This window comes from Lycorma delicatula, chromosome 12 (genome assembly GCF_047948215.1).
Source record: "Lycorma delicatula isolate Av1 chromosome 12, ASM4794821v1, whole genome shotgun sequence".
Classification (NCBI taxonomy): domain Eukaryota; kingdom Metazoa; phylum Arthropoda; class Insecta; order Hemiptera; family Fulgoridae; genus Lycorma; species Lycorma delicatula.
Window position 1 is genome coordinate 48,278,980 of NC_134466.1, and position 14,669 is coordinate 48,293,648.

The 14,669-nt window shown below is 28.1% G+C and overlaps 1 long non-coding RNA gene across 1 annotated transcript in view; it reads right to left on the reverse strand.

Annotated features, from left to right (window-relative positions):
• Positions 1 to 1,979: 1,979 nt before the first annotated feature.
• Positions 1,980 to 14,669, reverse strand: part of LOC142333507 (uncharacterized) — a 92,373-nt gene continuing 79,683 nt past the window's right edge. Inside the window, exon 4 of the long non-coding RNA XR_012758621.1 lies at positions 1,980 to 2,085. This is a non-coding gene — a long non-coding RNA (uncharacterized LOC142333507). The remainder of the gene's footprint in view (positions 2,086 to 14,669) is intronic.

The window sequence follows — 14,669 nt, forward strand, 5'->3', positions numbered from 1 at the left end:
TGTTTATCCTTGTTAAATATCAAATTCAAATTAACGTTAATTATATTTTATAACAACTTATTTAAAGTTACCTTTCTTAAAGGGCACTTAATACGCACCTTCTTTAATGTTTATTTAGTTTCCCTCAATATTCATGATGAGTGTCACTAGTAATATTGGATAAATTCAATAGAGACATTACATGGGGTAACTGATAAAACATTCAGTAAAATAATTGACTGACTCGTAATAATAAAATCGGTCAGTGCGCTGAGATTACACAATTTCTTCAGAATAACATATATTTTACTAATGGAATCATATAGACTGATTAAACAAACAAATGATCAACTCATTTGATAATCGCATTTTATTTTAATTTTATGGATATTTATAACTATTAAATAAAAATATTAACACTAAAAATTTGAAAAATCGTTTATTTGCCTATAATCTATGCCAAAACACTTTACAGAAGTATATGTCTAGTTTACGGATAAGTAAATTTAACTACCAATACAGTTTTGCTGTTTGACGGTTGGTTCTGCTGTTTGTTCTGTGCACAATGATAACAAATAAATTTTAATTATCATTCACCTTGAAAAACAGAAAAAAATTTTATTATCTAAGTCTCCAATCTCTCCAAAAATCTGTGACCACCTTCATTTCAAATATTTAATTTTTTAACTGTTCATTTATTTTTATGTAAATACAATTTAATGATCGTGAGGTTTTTATTTATTATAACGATTAAATAATTAATTGTAAATAGATTAATAGAAATACTAATGTAGAAAAGAAAGAGTTAATAGAAAAAAACCAATGAATAATATCTAACTCATATTTAATAAAAAAAAAAAAAATAACATAGTTTTGTACTGGGAGATGAAGTCTATCTCTTCCTTTACAATTTATTTTTCTTCTTAATATTAAAACTCGGATATATCATTACAACCCAGAAGAGAAATAGCGACCATGAAATATCGGCACTATTGTTCACCCCAATAAAAGAAATCAAAACCTAACCCTTCGCAAAAAAATTTTGTTGAATTGTTCAGGGATTTCAAACATGTGTTCATAACAGATAAGTTTTAAACCAGGTGAACTATAAATTCTGAACAATACATAGAAACCTTTCTAAACCTTAGGACAGTGTTGTTTTCAACATTCCATAGAAATAACAATTTGGAATGTGCTAATGCTTGGTCCACACATCACGTGCAACCGATGATGCTTTTTTAAAGTTGAAATTTAAACCATTTCATATCCTTTATACACACTGCAATTTTCATTTCTTTCTGCAATTAAATAGTGGATACAAAAGGCACTCAATTCCCCATGGGTGATGAGCTGAAGAATGCAGTAAGGTTGAGGATCAAACAATTACTGCAGAATTCTTCATTGACAAAATTGGTTCACCAGTATGTAAAATATGTTTTTGTAAATGATTTCTTTTTGTAGCAAATAAAAAGTACTTCTAAGTCACATCTGATTCATTTGTGACTGCATTACTTCCCTAATATTGGCTAATTCAATTTTACAAATACAGTATTCATAACGGTAACAAATCATAGATGTTTGATACAAGATTTCAAAACTATCAACTTACGAATAAAATCCGTAAGAATAAATCATATTTTCTCAACAATGTAATATACAAGTAGCCAATACTTAACATTGTGTAAACTAATACTTAGCTAATGAACTCTTAAACATGAGTACAATGTACGTAATCTTAGAAATATACTAAGTTACAATATATAATGCTATAGTTTTGTTTTTATTTATAGAAACAGGAGTACAAACCAGTTTATTATCTTATTCTTGTTGCTGTTTCTGTTTCTGTATATTATTATATTCATCTTTCCATCTAAGATATGTATTTCTAATTTACATTTGCCAAGCATCAATAATTTGGTTGCTTGGAAATTATATATATATATATATACTATATTTAATTTTTTTTCAGAAACATTTTTTTTAAGTTAAGATTGTGTAATGCAGCATCTTTTGCAACCAAATTTTCATCTCTTTTCTCTAGAAAGATTCCATTTACACGTTTGAAATCAGCATCAGAAACACTATAATAATTAGCTATTAATAATCCTGTAATAAACAAAAAATGAAATTTAGTTGTTCAGTATTTCTTACCTAGGAATAAATTCATACCATTCAAAATTTGTTCTAACTCATTTCGGGGTAATTGCAATATATATTAATAGAATTTTTTTGTGATTTTGTATACCTATTTTTTTCTTTTGTAAAAAAGATGTTTGAGGAGAAAACGACAAAAACATATAACATAGTTTGATAAAACTAATATTTATGGATCTATTAATGATTTTGGAATTTTCAAATTTATTTATTTTGCAGATTTTGATAGGTACATGTATACCAAATTTCATTGAAGAACACAAAATGGTTGGTAGAGAAAAAAGAATGCGTGATAGGGATTTGATTATGGGTTTTTTGTTTATTTTGATCTCCTGAATCAATCACTTAAGTATGGCAAACATCTCCAAAGATATTATGTATATGTATTGAAAAATCTATCACCAAAATAGCACAAAGCTCATTTTTGAATTTCTAATAATTTTTCACAACTTTAAAATTGTAACTTAATTTTTTTTTTTTATCAAGATACATCTGGAATCAAAAACCTACATATAAAAAAAATATATATATATTTAAAAAACCTTTCTTATTTAAAAAATAAAAGTACAGAAATTGGCTTGAAATGTTACAAAACATTATTAAGATAAAGACGTAGCATAAAAGATTTGCAAACAAAGAAATAACAGATTCTTTTTTATTTTATATTAATAACATTCCACTTTTCTTTATTGAAGGAAAACCCAAGGCTGTGGAAATCAAACATTACACAGCTTCAAACATCAGTGAAATTTTTTATTCATCTTGAGAGTAACTCGGTTATTTTTCCTTCTACTTAGGGGAATAAAATATTTTAAATATTTAAGAAAATTTATGTTAAATGCAGAAAAAAAATGATTTACTTAAGACTGTATAAAAATAAATTACATGGAAAATGAAGAAAAACGAGATGCGGAACAGAAATAAGTGTAGTCTACCCCTATTTTTTTTATTCAAGTTTTACATAGAATATGCAACACAGAAACTACAAAAATGTGGTAGTGGATTAAGTCCTCAAACTGAAAGAATAAACAATTAATTAAAAGAATTATTAGATGCCGTGAATTTAGTGCTATAAAAGAAAAATTTAATACAAAACAAATATAAAAAAAAAAAAATAGGTAAAGAAATTTTTAAGAAACAAAAAATAATGACTTATAATAACAGGAGACCACATTATAACAGAAATAGAATTTTGTTACTCAAATAATAAAATTACAAACATTGGAGAAAGAAAATAAAATTCAAAAGCTTACATGTGCTGGAAAACAATTTTATATAGTAAAGAAATCTGGTACGTTAAATACAGGTTTTGAAATTTTGAAAAATAAAATCCTTGAAAATATTTATATGGAGAGTAACACTTAATCAGCAACAAAATAAGGTGAAAAAGAGCTAAAAAAAAGAAAAAAATAAATAATAGAAACTTTGGAAATTTGGTGTTACAAGCAGATATTGAAAACTAGGTGGGTTGAGAAAGTACAAAATTTAAATTTCTTATGATGAGAGGAGAAAAATGTACTATAGAAGTTTGCTGACTATTTCATTGTGTGTATCAAACATAAAGATATGCAGGTTTATTTACTTTTGATAAAAGAAGAATGTATAATAGGTTCAAAACTGTAAAGGACGGCAAAGATTGGATTTTATAAAAAGACAACTGAAGACAAAAGATTAAATAATATTAAGTTAAAAAATTCACCAACAGAATGGAATGGAGAACAGTGTAAACCAATCAAATAATTAGTTTTAATTAATTCATTAGTTAAAACTAATGAAAATCATCTTGAATGGAAACATCATATTATCATTGTTCATATAGACAACCAGCCATAGTCAATTATTTTTCAACGTATCATTTACAAATTCAACAGAATAAAAGAAAATGATGACTCATAATGATAAACTGGATAATCTAACAAGTATCAGAAGAGTACATATTAAAAATGAAAATTTAAAAAAGTGTACTGTGCTTAGTCCTAAAAACCAAAATGATGACATGTTATATAAAATACAAATTTTGTTATCTATGAACAATATGGTGTAGTGATCATCATATTCCTTCTATATCATCTAGTCTCACAAGAGTAGGAGTTGAGCAAGTGATGGAATTTATTGATATCTTGCTGAGTGACAGGAGAGGGGATCTTATTTTAAATCCAAAATGATAGCATCCAACTTAAGCCTAATTTCTAAGTGATATGCGTTCTATTCTCAAAACTGAACGGCCTTAGGTTTGAATCTGTATTGTTTTTTTAACTTAAAATATATATACTATTTTTTAGCTTCCGAAACCACCGTTAGGCATTGCTTCAAAGGATGAAATGAAATTATAATTTTTATAGGTGTGAAAATGTCATGCCTGACAAGGATTTAAAAAAAGGGCCTCTGGATGATGAGATGATACCATCCATGGCACAGAGACCTTCCTTATGTATATACTTGGGCATATTTAAAAGTGGTCTGTCTACTATGGACCGCAACAATATCATTTCTGTTTTTCTTCTTCTCCCATTTAATGGTACATATGAATTTTTATTATAAATAGTTCTTATAATAATATTTTTATAATTTATAAGAATCTGAAAAAAAAACCATCAGTTTTAATAAAACAATTATTAGCCATATAACAATATAACAATTGTAACAAACAAATTTTTTTTTATAAAACTTGAAAAGATCAAAATAAATAAATTTATTTTAATTTTCAACTTGCCTGTTACAATCAGTGAGAAAATATAAATATATTTGATTTGGTTTTTTGGTTTGTCATAATTATCATTATATGGATTATAACAGGCAAACTGAAGATTACATTATTATAAATAAATATTTTAAATTGTATAAATAAATTTATCCATTTTAATTTTTTCTTTTCAAATTTTATGAAACATATAAAATGGCTATTTGTTAATCCTTCATTCCCCTTGTGACTCGTATTTTTACTCATTTATAAAGGTAAATAAATATACTTGTTACATCTAAATAAAGTAATAATCAGCAAATATGAAATGCAAACATATATTTTTCCAGATTCTTATAGTACATAATAACAAAAATTATCTGTGTTTAGTATATATTAAGTAAGAAAAAACTGAAAGTTAAGAAAAAAAACTCATAAATACTCAAACCTGAAATCCCTCAATTATGAGATTGCAACGATCACTGCTGGGTTATGCTGTTGCTGTAATTGTAGCTATATAAAGTATACAAATAAGCTACTTGAACATTTTGGTGTAGTTCACAAAAAAATGGAGCTACATTTGGATTTAAAGTAGAGACCTTGTGTTTTATCACCTTTCAAAAGGGCATCAAATCAATAAACTCCACTTCACCCCTAAAATTTCATTAGATTTGCCACGTTTAACATAATAAAGAAAGCAGGATGTACTACTGTATTTTATGTTTAACATCCCACATTTCCAAATTGACAATTATTTAAAAATGAATTTGGTTTTACGTAAAATAATTTTAGCATCACATTAATTTTACAAAGTATTTTAGAGAAAAGCAATGATATATGCATAACATTTTATAGATCTAAAATGAAACAAGGTATATTGTAATAGGGAAAAGAGGGAGACAAGTATATCAACAGCTGTCCATTTCGTTTTTTGATTTGTTTGTGCATATGGTAGAATAATAAAAGAACTAAAAGAAAAAATCTGAGACCAGAGTAACAGTCCACAGACAAAACAAAATATAGAAATATTTTAAGACTTGCCGATAATAATATTATTTTAACTAAAACTAGGAATAAGGCTGAAGAAGTAATTACAAAAGGAGATATTAAATTTAAAATTACCAAGGATAACAAATATAAAAAATATATTAAAAATAAACCAGCACAAACTGAGAAAAAAGTCATATATAAGAGAAATAGACAACAGAAAAATAGAAAGGAAAAAATTAGAAATATCTGAATGCAGTTTTACATTATTGAAACTGGGTTGATAAATTTCATGATTAAGGAATTGAAGAGAGAATTTTTTTAAAAACTTTTATAAAATGGTTGTAGAAGGAAAATAAGGGACAAAAATATTAAATGAAATCCAGTGCCGGATTTATCTTGGACGAAGCCCCAAGCAAATCAATATTTTTGAGGCCCCCCTCCCTCCTGGATAAACTTTTTGTCTTCTCTCTCCTTTTTTTTAATAAAAGAAAGATAGCAATTACAATTATACATAAGTTATAAAATTAATACATGAAGTATTATAAATATATTCTTTATTTTTCAAAATTTTTTACTTCCAGGCCCCTGTCAAAGTGAGGCCTCAAGCAGCTGCTTGTTTTGCTTTATGGTAAATCCATTACTGATGAAATCGATGATTATATTATACAAATACAGACAACTGAGGACACAGGTGTAAGAGTATAATAAAAAGCTAATGCTTCTTTGTAACAAAAAAAAAATCTATATTGAAAGTTGATTTATTGAAAATTTTTTTTCCAAATGCATTAACTGGGCAGAGTAATTGTAAAATAATGAATGGTAAGGTACCAGCAATTTGAAAAAAATTCAGTTTAAAAGACAAAAAGTTAAAAAACGTAAAAAAACAATAAAACAATTCTACAGAATAATATTAACTACTAAATTAACATAACTCGATATACAAGAAATTAGAAAATTTTATTATTTTTATAGCAAAATTACAAAGGATTGATGAAGTTACAGCAATTTCAACTGTTAATCATCAACAGATAATGAGGAAGTAGTACAAATTAAAAAAAAAATAATACATTAATAAATAAACAATATTTTAATAAGTGTATAAAATTAAATGATCAGAATTTAATAAGTACCATTTTAATAAGCAATCTCAAGCAAAAAAGTAAAGTTAGCTTAAAAGCTATAAAACTTAGATTGGCCACCTGAAGTAACACATATTGAGATGGATAGGATAAAATTAATCTCAAGAAAGATAGAAATAGCATGAGCCATGAACCAGTCATGCATTATAATCTCAGCAACACTCTGTATCACCCTACTCCCATCATCCTGGTCTCTCTTTCCTTCTTCACCCACTTTTCCAGCAAAAATACTTTCTTAACAGCTCTGATATACTTTGGATATATCCCATCCATGTAATTCTCTCTTGCATCACCAATGTGACAGTATCCTTTCTTTTTCCTGTTTAGCCTCTGGTAACTACCGTTTAGATAATACTTCAGAGGATGAATGAGGATAATATGTATTAGTGTAAATGAAGTGTAGTCTTGTACATTCTTAGTTCGACCAATCCTGAGATGTGTGGTTAATTGAAACCCAACCACCAAAGAACACTGGTATCCAAGATCTAGCATTCAAATCCATATAAAAATAACTGGCTTTACTAGGACTTGAACGCTGGAACTCTTGGCTTCCAAATCAACTGATTTGGGAAGACGCGTTCACTACTAGACCAACCCGGTGGGGTAATGTGATAGTATCAGATTCTACAACAGCTGCTCAAACTCTACATTACTTCTCATTCTTCATTCATTTACCTTCTTACAGTTGACTGTATATTTTCCTTAAAACTTTTCTCTCTCACCTTCATAAGTAATGTTCATCATTTACTGCAACTGTCCATGCTTTTCTAATCCATATATGATCTACAGCTCTTATCATATTTTTATATATTGTTATTTTTATGATTTGCTAATTTTAGCTTTATTTTATATCCACTTGCAACATTTTCTTATATTTTCATCCTGATCTTATTCCCCTTGGAAAAAATTGCACAGAAGTATTAGAATTTATTCACCTTTTCAAACATGTTTTACCCATAATTAAATCTTTGTTCTCTTTTTACTACTTCCCTACCACTGGGTCCAGAAGACTGATGTGATATTGTATTTAGCTTAATGAAGAAGGTAACAGGAAACCATATTATTCCTCAGTTTCCTTAATATTTATACATTTTTTAGAAGTAAATGAGTCCTATAAATGTTATACACTAAAATGTATAACAAATTATACATATGTAATGGATATCATCATTTTCAGAGAAAGCAACTCTAACTGATGTCACTTATACTACTTCAAATATTTTACAAGCATCCCAGCAACAAGAAAAACTGCATCAGACAATATAAAACTACAAATTAATGCAATGCATACTGTTGCACTATATATACACTGCTTAAATTTAGGAGAAAAAAACCGGAAATTAGGTAGTTTGGCTCATTTTTCAAAATGAGCCAAAAAAATAAAGTATACAATGATCAGGAAGGGTTATGCGTGCAGTGAAGAAATTTTCTAGTATCAAAGACTTCTTTTTTTATTAATTCACCACATAAGTTTGAAACTTGTGCTGTAGGAATATGAAATTTTCTAGCATATAAAAAAATATCACGCCTGACCGGGATTTGAGACACGGACCAATAGATGAAAGACCAATTTATAATCAGTCTCCCACAGAGACCAGTACATTTAAAAAATAATAAAATACTATTTGATTTAGTCAGATGGGTTGATTAGTTTGTATACTGGTTAACATGCTAGCTCCAAGATCAAATGTGTTAAGTTTGACTCTTAGCAAGGGTTTTATATATATATATCACTACCTATCGGATTTAATTCACACCACTCTCTAATCAGAGCATTTGGTGGAAAATAATTTTTTAATGAAAAGGGTTGTGGCTGCAAAATCATTACAATTAATACTGAACATTAAGAAACTTACAAAACATTATGGAATTTCCCAAAATTTTACCTTTCACTTTATAAAAGTCAAAAAGTAAATAAAACCAATTGTCAGAACAGCACTACCCATCGGATTTAATTCAACTACTCTCTAAACACAAAAGTCTGTTAAAAATACAAATTTTAATGTAATAACAACACTAAACTACAACGCAAGTAACTGATATGCGAAAAAGCAACAAAATAAAAAAATTTTCTAGAATCCGATCGCAGCACCAACTACTGAGTCTGACTGATATGCCAAAAATTTCTAAACGCAATTGCAGAGCTGCCTACCGGATCCAGTTATGAACGTTAACCATCCCAGCATCAATAACAACACATAAATAAATTAAAAAAACATTTTCTTTCGGATCAAATTGTGAATCTAAACCATTCTCGAATCAACTTAATCACACACACACAAAATTTCATCAAAATCAGTCCAGCTATTATATATATATATATATTATATATATATATATATATAAAATTGTAATAATACAATTTTATTTTTTTAATTTATACATTGCAATCATTTTATCATGTACATTATGATACTTACACTTTAATATGGCTATAATACAAAGATATTCACATTTGATTTGATTCATGGAGTACAGTTATGCATAACAGATAACCTTACAGCAAGAGTTGGAAATATCCACCATTTTACTGAAGGTAAACCCTTCACACCATATTTTTTGACAGGATGTCAGGGCTAATGGAATTCATCTCTGCAATAATTGCTTACTCCAGGTCTTATAGAGTATGTGGATTTTCTCAATATACACATCCTTTCAAAAAACCCTGAGAACAAAAAAACCCTGGGTACTTAAATCAGGAGAATGAGGGAGCCACAGACCTTTTGAGATCATGCAAATCATCAAACATTTCTTCCAAAAATTCCATGATGTTTTTTTGTGTGTGGCACATTATCCCGTCTTGTTGCACATAAAAATAGCGATTGACATGCTGGAGAAGAGCTACAAATTACATAATTATATCCTGGTATGCCAGACTGTCAAGGGTTTTGTAAAAAAAATCAAGCTCACTATTCATTGTCAAGAAATCACAGCCAATCCCCTACTTTTTGTGAGTACAGCGGTGATGGGTGAATTTTTTGTTGACCAATATCTGTTGATCTGACTATTGCTCCAGTATGACAATTACGCAAACTTTTCCTTGGAGATTATTCAACTAATGCACAGGGCAATAAAATGATCGTATTGTATAAACTACACGGAAGCATTACATGGATAATAAGAAACTCGGAAGGAATAAAAAATGGATGATTTTGAAATGAAACTTTATCTAACAGATTAGTGTTTAATATAAGATAGGTAATAGGATATATGAAAGATTAAAATAAATCAGACTAAACAGAAGGTTGTGACAGGATCTTAGTAACGATAAAAATTGATAGGAAGTACATTAAAGCAGCAAGAGTTAGATAATTAGTTTTCTCTGTAACTGACAGTATTCTGAATCATTTAAAGAGTAAGCGCATTATTAAAATGAAACTCTTAGAATTACACTTCAATAGTGCAATTACCAACTGAAGGTACTTATTTCATTATTTTTTTTTTAAACTTAATTTCTCTTTTATTTTACTAATATTAATTTTTAAACATACATCAATAAAACAGAGGAAGTTTTCAGTTCAACAAATATATATTTTATTATTATTTTACTGTGTATGCAGTATTATTCATAACAAAAAAAGGTAATTTCTGTAATCCTATTTCAGTATCCTGGTCATAGATCTATTGCTGCTTCAACAGCATAGCTATAAAGGAAAATTTTAGCAATTGGTCAAAATTTTGGGTGTTAGGTTTGTACAATATAAACATTTAGTATAAAAAAGTTTAGTATAAAAAAAAAATCATCATTTAGTATAAAAAAATCACAAAAACTTCCAGAATATTTTATAATTTCTTTGAAAGGCAGTTTTTACCTTTAATTTTTTATTTTTTGTATAGCGGTCAAAGAAAATTGAAATTTTAATACAATGAAAGTATTTATTAAGCTATTTAAAATTTTAAACTGTTGATTGGATTTCAGGGTAGGGGGATATATACATCATTATTTCTAAACAGTTTTTGTCTCATATCTCTAAAACTCACCGTTAAAAAATTAATTTTAAATATTAATTTGACTAGAGGTCCAATGTGGTTGAAAATATGACCAAAGCTGGTATACACATATACAACCAAATATCAACTATTTTGTTCAATGAGTTTTTAAGTATGAAGTAAAAATTGTTGAATGTCTTCCTACATCATCAAATTAACTTAAAAATTTGGAATTTTAAGTAATTAAGTACTTGAATTGTATTACAACTCAATTTTTCACTACCACTATACAAAAAGTAAAAAATTAAAAATAATGAAAACTACCCATACCTTTTTTTTTAATTTTGTCTAAAATTTAATTTTTTTCTTGAAGGAGTGAAAAACGCTTTCACATTAACATTGCCCGGAATAAAAGTTTAAAAAACAAACAAATAATAAAAACTACACTAAAAACTAAAAATTAAACAAACAAAAACTTACAACTAATAACAGTCAGAATAATAATAAAAATTTATTTAAGGAATTTAAAAATAAAAACAAAAAATATAAAATTTAAATACACACAAATAAAATTTAACAAAGTCTGAAAGGAGTGTAAAGGACCCCTTTTCAGATAACAGCAATATTAAATAACTAATTATCATAAAAAAACAAAAACAATATTAAGTTCTATGTAATATACTGACTGGAGAAATAACACACGAGCAATTTATATTTACGACAAGGCCGTGTAACATATGCAGTCCACAAGGACATGGCACACAGTCAAGTGGCTGTCCGATCATATGCATAACGGAGCATTTTCTCTTGACATCAAAAACTCATGAGTAGCTCTCGCATGTAGTAACTAATTGGCAGAGGACCACTTCCTCTCTGCAAACTTTTCTGCATGAAGAGTCCCATGGCAAATGGGACGCTAAAGTTTATTAGCAATCCAGTAACCTTGCCACTTTGTAAGCATAGTGTTTTTTATGCCATTAATAAAGTCAGATATAGTAATACAAGCAGGAAGGACAGTTGATTACATGCATCTTTAGCAGCAGAATCTGCACATTCATTACCTGGAATTACCAAATGGCTAGGGATCCAGTAGAAACTCACTTGTGTGTTGTGGTGGTTCAACTGAGCAGTTGTATATAGATCTTGGCAACAAGAGGATGTTTAGAATAGAAATCTTCTTAACCTTGGAGAGCACTGCACAAGTCACTGCAGGTAAGGATATGGTGGTATTTTGAATAAACAATATTCAAAGCCTTATTGATAGCATACAGTTCAGCAGTAAATACACTTGAAGGTTTGTAATACCACTTGTATTATTCCAAAATGTAATGCCATCATTACCCTATATATGAAAACTTTGTTAACCATTTTTGAAGAATATAGAAATCTGGAGAAATTAATCAAAATGAAGACCAACCCATGCGATCAAAGAAAAACAGCCAAAATTGGCAAACAGCAAAATAATTGTGTTCCACTAAGACAATGCTGGGCTTCACACATCTTTGGTAACTCATGTAAAATTATTGGAACTCGATTGGGGAGCGACGTCTCATCCCTCATTTAGCCTTATCTAGCATAATTCGATTACCACTTATTAAAAAGTTTGGAAAATTCTTTGAAGGTATGACTTTTATTAATTGATGATGACCTGAAATCACACTTGAGTTTTAATTCGCAGTACAAAACTGAAATTACTTTCTTGCCAAAACTATACATTATTACATAATTAACTGTATATTCTAATAAGTAATATTACTGAGGAGACATGAAATTCCTGAAAGTGTGTATCACTTTACCAAAAAAAAATACTATTATAATATCATTGCCATAAAAATTCATTCAAACAGGAATCGATCACATTGCAGCACATGCTCCACTGTACTATACCACAAATAGTTTATTAAAAAAATTATGATAAGAATGGATGTAAATATGAATTAAATGTTTATATATAAATTTTATACATAAATTTAAAAATGCAAACTGTCAATAGTAAAAATTTCAATTAATTTAACAGTAAGGAAATATAGAATATAAAGAAATACATGATAAGATGCAGTAAGAACATTTAAGTAGAAAAATATTAGCACAACATTGAATAGAATGAAGAGCCTATACTAATCAAATCACATGACTACAAGACAATAAATAATCATGAGTATATATATATATATATATATATATACTATATGTGTAAAACAAACTTGCTTGTTTAACAAATAATAAAAGCCTGCAGACAGTGGTTTCCTGTACGAGACCACAAATCATATGAACAGTATTTGCAACAAACTGAATTATTTGGCTTCTTTTTAATTATAAATATTTTTTTAATTATCAAAAAAATGGATACAACTATCAAAAATTAAAAAAATGTTTCAAAATGTATATTCTGTTTTTACTTTTAAAATATTTTATAAAAATGATTTCTTAACAATAAAAAAAAATTGTTCCAGTTACAATCAAACATTTACTGAATCTTTTATCATTTTAAGCTGAGATATAACCTAGAAGTCACTAAATAGTTATCATATTTTCTCACTTCCACTCTTCTTTTTTAATCTTTGATTCTTTTTTTAAAATATTAATTCTACAGGTTCAATCCTGACCGTATGATGTTCTTCATACTGAGGATGCTACAAGTTAATGAATCTTCTGAATTACATGGTAAAGGTACTGCTTGTGGATTGACTTAAGAGATTTATTTTCTGTCTGGTGACAGAAAAGTTTCTATCAAATAAAGCCAGATCAGCTAATTTTCTCTACCCTAAAAAAATGCTGCTCCTAATTTAATCCCATGTTTTAAAAATAAAAGGAATCAGAAAAATAATTTTAATGAGACACGATTTCATACAAATGAAGTACTATTATCCAAAAACTCATATCTACTTATCTTCATTTCCCTTTAATTATTTATTTATTCTTACTGGCAATGACAAGCTAATCCCTAATTACAGTCATGGTACACATTTTTATAATCAATATTTTAGCTTATGAAATGATATGCCTGACTGAGCATTAATTAGTATTTACAAAACCAATTAATCTTTTTTAATAATGATGAATATTAATAAAAATAAAAAAAATCCTTAAATGTTAATTGCATAAACTATAAGGGATAACTCTTGGGTAGAAACAATCATTAATAATTTTACATTATAATATATTGTGATGTAATAAACATCATAATATTCTACACCAGCAAGACAGTAGACTACTACTACAACAATTGAAGTAGAAGTCAATGCTAATCATTCAGTCACATGTCGCCTAAATGGTGCTGAGACTCATGGAATAATATATATAAATACATTCCTCTTCCCCTCTAGCAGAGCTATAGCTGTAGAAGGGTAAGTATTGTAATCAGTCGAATTTGAGCATACGCAATTTTCACTGAATCTTGTCGTTTTGACACCTAAGGAACCCAAAAAACTAAAAGATTAGATGGAATTTTCCAGATGTTAATGTTTGTATGTATATGTGTGTGTTCGGTGTCACACTCTGCATATCACCTTATATTTTCAAAACTACTGGACCAATTTTGACCAAACTTGGTCAGATTACTTCTATATTGGATTGATGCTGTTAAATTTTCCACTTAGGTCAAGGAGGTGAGTCTGTAGAACAAGGTCACCCTCAGTATCTCGAGATTTTATTTAAAGAAGGTCTTATTTTGCTTAGGCACATTTGTTAACAATTACAAAATAATTATAGCAGCAAAAAATTTTTGCTAAATCACACCACTACCCCAAAAAATGCTTTAAATAAACTAATGGCTAAGTGAATATACTGTGTCAATA